The sequence below is a fragment of the Callospermophilus lateralis genome, unplaced genomic scaffold (assembly GCF_048772815.1).
Source record: "Callospermophilus lateralis isolate mCalLat2 unplaced genomic scaffold, mCalLat2.hap1 Scaffold_248, whole genome shotgun sequence".
NCBI classification, from domain to species: domain Eukaryota; kingdom Metazoa; phylum Chordata; class Mammalia; order Rodentia; family Sciuridae; genus Callospermophilus; species Callospermophilus lateralis.
In genome coordinates, this window is record NW_027513318.1 from 1,213,177 (window position 1) to 1,220,621 (window position 7,445).

At 33.3% G+C, this 7,445-nt stretch overlaps 1 pseudogene; it reads left to right on the forward strand.

Moving 5' to 3' along the window:
* Positions 1-6,681, forward strand: part of LOC143390196 (roundabout homolog 2-like) — an 82,747-nt pseudogene extending 76,066 nt beyond the window's left edge.
* Positions 6,682-7,445: the final 764 nt, after the last annotated feature.

Consider the following 7,445-nt stretch of genomic DNA (forward strand, 5'->3'; position numbering starts at 1 on the left):
TCAAGTTTTAAAATATTAGAACATTGTTTGAACACTAGATAATTAATCACTATGGTGTATATATGTGTGTGTGTGTGCATGTCTATGATTTAATTCAGTGAGGAATTTGCTTTAGGACCATCTAGGTCTGAATACCCTAAATTTACTTTCAATTAAATTTTGATAAATTTATTTACAACATGATGAATGTTTTTCATAAATTATAAAATTTTCCACTCATTATAAATCTGTCATATTTTATTAGCAAATTGTATACATAGATGAGGGATAAATATTCTTTTGCTGGGAACACAGATGTCAGATATAAATATGGACCAAAATGCACAATAATTATTTTGCTAAAAGAATTCAGGGACTTACCTGTTTCAGAAACAAACCTTATGTATTCCTACATGTTCACCTACATGTAGATTATGAAGTATAATATGAATTAAAATAAAGATATGCAGCAGAACTATTTTAAAACCATTTTACAATTACAGTTTTTCATATTCCTAAAGAAAATATGCTCTAAAGTATGATTTCTTCTTGGAGTAAAGACCTAGGTGCTTTAACATCAGTGTCTACAGCCTTTAACCACTTTATTTTCATGTGTGTCATATGTGTGTGTGTGTGTGTGTGTGTGTGTATGTGTGTGTGTGTATATGTATTCATCAATATAAAGATTTATTAGTGTCAATGTAAATATTGGCTTTAATCTCATTTTAGTCAATACCTGTAACTTAGGTCAATTAATCTCATTAACTACTTCTGTGTAAGTTAGTATTTTCTTTAATGAAATATAAATTACTTAGATGTATACCTATATGCCTTAGACATTATAATTCATAGCCATCATATTTTAAATAGGTTATATGCACAATAAATTTTGATAAATTAAGTGGAAAAAAGTATGTGTTTTTATATGTACCAAAATGCTATTTCCAACTAAAGACCATTTTCTATATAGGTGTTAAAGGAATCATTGTTTGTTATAGATTATTTATCATAATTCCTTGATGATATATATATAGTTTGAATGTTGGATAGTTGTATTTTCTTTTATTGTTCTTCCTTTAATTCACACATATACATAAAATGCAGGAGTTGGACTTTGGGAAATGTCATTCACAAACATTTCTGTGAGACCAGAAATTAGATTGGTCACAATTAAAAATATTCAATCAATTATAGTCATTCAGTTACCACAAATGGGATTTTCATATTTATGTGTTTTCACTTTCCCTTTGTGTAGATCTGGTGTCTGGGAAATGAAACACGATTCCATATCAACAAAACTGTGGACGCAGCCATTCGGTCTGTAATAATTGGTGGATTATTCCCAGGTATTCAATACCAGGTTGAGGTTGTGGCTAGTACCAGCACCGGGGTTGGAGTAAAAAGTGAACCACAGCAAATAATAATCCGTGAGTATCGATGTAGGTGCTAAATATTTCAGCATTAGTCAACTGACAACAAGGTAGATTGGTTTCAGTCTACATCTTAAAATATCATATGTTCATATGATATGAACATACCATGTGGGCAAATGACTGAGTAGGATTTCCTACAAAATGATATAAGTTCTTGTGCTCTTAAGATGCCCACCAGCCTCTTGAATCTATAATCATTATAAGTTTAAAAGCTGAAAGGTATTTGAAAATTATTTTTAATCACTAGCTTTATTTGTAATTTTGGTCACTGAAATATTAAGTAACTGAAAGGAGTGCATCGTGTGTCAAATCTACATGCTTCTTACCCAGAAAAATGTCAAAAATTAATCAGAATCAGGCCAAAGAAACTTATTAATCCAAATATACTATCCCAAAGAAATTCGTGTTAAATCTACTTCCATGATTGCATGGAACTCTTCTCTATCAGCATAGATTATATTTGTTTGCTCTTGAAGTGTATATAAATGGGATCATGCAGAATATGATATGTTGTGTCTGGTGAAGAATAACCATTAAAACAATTAAACATTTAAAATATACATAAGCAATTAATTTGTTTAAAGTTAAAATTACTCTCAAATATATTTGATAAAAACAAATGTCAGGAATATACAACCAGGCAGGTTACTCATGCTTGAAATAACAGCAATTTGGGAGTCTGAGGCAGGAAAATTACAAGTTTGAGACCAGCCTCATCAACTTGGCAAGACCTTCTCTTGAAATAAAAAAACAAATAGATCCAAGAATGTAGCTTGATAGTAAATTGCTCCTGTGTCCAATCCCCAGTTCAAAAAACAATGTCATGTATACAAATTGATATAATTAGGATTTCTGAATAAACCTCTTTCCATAGAAAAAGCACAGAAAAAAATCCTAATGTCCCAAGAAAGAATAATTTCTCACATTGGAAGTTTACTAAATGTTCAAAGATAAACTAACCAGACCCAAGGCTCCATAATCCCTTTAGAGCACAAAGAAAGCATGAAAAGTTGCATTTTTTATTAAATACAAAATGCATTGATATAAATTCAAATAAATACTACTAAAAAGAAAAACAATTCTGGACTGAGATTGTAGCTCAATGGTAGGGTGCTTGTCTAACCTGTGTGAGGCACTGAGTTTGAGCTTCTGCACCACATAAAAATAAATAGATAAAAATAAAGTATTGTGTTCATCTACAACTAAAAATATTTTTAAAAAGAAATAAATTCTATTTTGAAATATTATCTAAAATCATCAATAATATATAACTAAATAGAATGAAACATTTTGAAAATATTAAATGTCCTTTTAAATTATGATAGTTTCTTAAACTACCCTCCACAAAAAAAAAGAAAAGAAAAAAAAACTCTACTACTGAAATGGAAAGCAAATCAACTTAGCCATAGTTCAAAATCAGACTCACATGTATATAGCCAATTGTATTTCAACAAAAGTATCAGAGCATGTAATTGGGTGAAATATTTCAGTGCATTGTGTTAGAAAAAATGGGTATTTGAGTGGCAAGAAAACTAAATTCTGGCCCTTCATAACATATACAAAAATTAAATAAAAATAGACAATACACTAAAATGTATGAGCTAAAAATTTTAAAACTTTCAGAAGATAGATCAAAAGAAAATATTTATAAGTTTGGCATAAAGAAATAATTTTTAGTTATATCAAGAAAAAACTAAATAAATAAAAATTAAATTTATAAAAAATATTTGCTTTTGTTCTTTGAATATACAGGTTATGTATCAGAATGGGAGAAAGAATTCCTGATATCCATGACTGATGAAGAATATAGATTGAGAATATACGAACAATTCTTAAGTAAAGCATACTTCCCTTGTGTGTTTATGCTGCAACTAAATTTTTATTAGGCCATTGCTTTGTTTCAAAGTTGGTTTCATAGGCAGGAGTCCAATGCTGGCCTTATTTTGGTGTGAAATGAATTATTTTCTCAAAAGTGATTTTGTGCTGGATAATAAAAAAATGTATAAGGCATTTTATAAGTCTATAGACAATGGTAGTGCCAGCAACACTTTGGACAGAAAAATCAAATCCACTCATCGAATATGATTACTCCAGTGGGGGAAAAAATGTTACACCATAATGGAAGAATTCCAATGTAATCAACCTGTTACCAGATGGACAGTTGCTTCCCCTAAGAGAATAATATAAGGGAGTCAGTGTTGGTTTCTGCTGTTGAAATGCAGCCATTCAGCAGGATTGATGGCCAGAAGCATCATTGGGATAATCTATATTTTTTTATTTTAAGCACAGCTTTCATAACTGCCCATCTATTATGGTAGGTAGACTCCTTAAGCAAGTACATGATAGCTGAGGACCAAGCAGTTAGAGACATCAGAGAAAATCCTACCATCCATCTGACAGTTTTCTGCAGTGCATGTCTTTTGATAAGCTTTGGCACACTAAATAAATCAGCATCATCTTTCTCTTTTTGTGAGGCCTAGATACAAAAAAATTCCCCCAGAGCTTTTTGTCATACATGTTTCAGTCTTGTTCTTTTTTGTGCCATTGGCTGTCCAGTAAATTTGTAAACCAAATCTTCTGGTCATATTTCATTGCAGGCACTGTGGACAAACAGAGGAACATTCCCTACGAATGCTTTCATATAGAGACATTCCTGAATGGGACTGTAATAATACAGAAAGGAGTAATGAACAAGAGAGTGGCACTGAGGTAGGAGAAATGAAGGTAAAGCTATCTCTTTGCAAATAGTCTTGTTAAGAATCTGCAGAATCTAATAAATAATTAAAAATACTGAAAAAAATAACATGATATAAAATTAGGATGCCGTCTACTGGTATAAAATTAGTCAACAGTCTGCTCAAAGAAATACAACCAATCGTGTGTGTATGTACGTGTGTGTGTGTGTTGCTATAAAGGATCACATTTAAAAGAGCAGTTAAAAATAACAAAACACCTGTGAATAAGTTTAACAAAAAAATGTACAAAACTGTATTGTTCAAATATATTCTTTTTTCTGAACATGTAATACATTTGTACTCTGCACATTGTGAATGTTAGGTGAGGACATGTGACTATTTCAGACAATTAACTGTGGACATATGTCAAAAGAGTCACTTCCAGAACTGAGAAAAAAATTAGTAATTTCTGATGCATTCATTTTTATGATCTCTTAATGGATTGTGATTCCTCAGAGGATGAAAAATTTAATTAATATGCTAACATCAGGAAAGTACTTTGAATTCAAAAGCACTGCTCAAATTATACCAACCTCTACCATTTGATTCTATGTTCATAAGCCACAGTGTTTGAACCTGTTCTTTCCATGTTGAAAAAAATTTTCTGTAAAGATGGAATTATCCTATTGTGAAAAGTCTGTTATTGTGGTCATGTGTTTTGTTTTTGTTTGGGCAACTTGGCATTTGGAGTGTGACAAGTGTAATTACAGAAATGAACTTTTAAATTTAATTCAAATTAATTCACATAATTTAAAATAAGATGCAAACATTTACATGTGGCTTGTTTCTACCATGTTGGATGGTATAGGTTTGGACTAATGGCATTAACTCACTGAATTTTGGTGAGGCCTAGGTATATCATGGCTATTTCCCTCTCCCCATCTTCATTCCAATGCATATGGTCTTTGCTTTCCTTTTTGGCAACTTTTATTCTTTATTTTGGGGACAAAACGTTGACAGTGTAATTATGTGAGAGACTAGATATTAGTCTCTGTTCCCCACCATCCTGAAGTTGCTAGTTTGATAGAACAGTGGAATGCATTTTGAAGATGCAGGTACTGCATTGTTAGTTGGCAGTATCTTGCAGGGCTGGAGCAAGATTCTGTAGCAGGCTGTGCATGCTCTGAATCAGTTTCCACTATATGCTACTGTTTCACCCACAGCTAGGATTCATGGGAAACAGGAATAGTACCACTCACCATTACCCATTGTTATGCCTGGGAATTTTTTTCTTCCTCTTCTTGCAACCTTATGCTCTACTGACATAGAAGACTCAGCTCCAGAACAAAGAATGTTTGTATGAGAGGATCAATGATTCCACTGAACTGGAAGTTAAGTCTTTCCCCTGGTGTCTTTGGGCTCCTCATGCCTCTCATTCAACAGGCTAAGAAGGCAGTTATGACGTTGCCAGGGGTAAATGATCCAGATTATCAAGGGGAAATTGGATAGTTACAATGGAGGTAACGGTGAGTATGCCAGGAAGACAAGAGTATGCCTTAGAGCATCTCTGAGAACTGCTATGCCCTTATTAAGGTCAATTGGAAACCACAACAATGCAATCCAGGAAAGATGACAAACACCTCATACCCTTCAGGACTGAAGGTGTGGATCACCCCTCCAGGCCAAGATACAAGACCTGATAAGGTACTTGTTGAGGCAGACAGACTGTAGCATGGGTGTGAGAAGAAGATGGTTATGAATTTTAACTATAGCTACATGACCATCTGCATAAATGAGGATTGTATTTGTCATATATATTACTTTCCTATTTTGTTAAAATGTTTGTGCATATATACAAAAACATTAAGCAAATATATTTGTTTACTTTTCTCTTTCTTCCTTGTCCTGTAATATAATACTAATTTACTTAATGTTAGTGCTTAACGTGATGTTACATCTACATTGTAGTGTTTAAGTTTAGGGATTTCAGTAAACATTATTCAGAAAAATTTTCTTCCCATTCTGGGGGGAATTGAAGCATTTTTTATTGTAAATTGAGAATTATCAAGATAGTTGGAATGATAACCTTGTTATTGTGTTTACATAGAGATTAAGTGTGATATAAAGAGACATATTTTTGTGTCAAGTTGATATATGGATTTGTGATGGTTAATCTGTATTGTCACATTGATTTCATGAAGATATGCCTAAAATTAAAAACAAAAATCAAAACAAACAAAAAAAAAAACTGGTGTGTCAAGGAAGTTGTTTCCAGAATTGATTAGCAGGTAGTACAGAAAACTGAGAAGAGAGATAAACTCTGAATGTGGGTGGCATAGTTCAATTGGTGGGTGGCAATTTGGAACAAAAGTTGGAAGGAGGGAGCCTACACAGATGCCAGTTATTTCTTCTTAAGCAGGATTTTTGCTGATCAGTTGAGGACATTGTGTTTCACTTCCTTTACTCTTCAAAAATCAATTTTAGCCAGTGATTCTGCAGAATCTTTAGGCTTTCTGGCCTTGAATAGAACTGCATTCAATGGGCGGCTTCTGAGATTCCAGGTTTTTGAACTGATCAGCCACTGGTTCCTGTAGCTCTCCAGCTTACAGAAGGTCACTGTGGGACTCACCAGCTTCTGATCCAGTAAGACAATTTAATAAATCTTTTTGATTCTATGCTTCTAGAAAATTCTGACTAATACAGCATACTTTCTAAATTTCATTGCAATTTGATAATTTTCTGTGTCTGGCATATTCCAAAACAGATAAAGAAGAAACTTTGCCACAACACACAGATAGTCATGTATTCTGACTTAAGCATGTGACCTATTTTGTACAAGCAGATATTAATAAGAATAATGCAATCAAAAATTAAAAAGAGTTTATGCAATGGGTTTATCATGTTACCATTCTTAGGCATCTTCAAATGGGTAGCAGTTCCTCTGTGAACTGGTTATCACATGAGAACTGGTTACCACATGTCTTACCATATGAGTCTGGTAAGACAGAATATCCACAAACACAATTTACATAAGCAGATAGGGAACAAGGAAAAGCAGACGTCTATGATTAATTACAAGTGAGTCCTCTACAAATCAGAAAAACTATACAGGGTGGATCAAATCTCCTCTACATTTTTTTTCACTTGTGCCACAGCTGAGGGACCCCAGAAAGCAGCCTGCCATAGTTTTGTTCCTGGGGCAATGTGACTTCTGAGCTAAAGCATTCCTATTTCTATGGGGACACTGAAACAGACGCCAGGCTATTCTGGCCAGTTCTCCCTGATGTGAGATTTTGCATTCTCAGCACATTCTGTGGTAACTCTGGAGAGTTACAAGTCAGGAAGGATACAGTGAGTA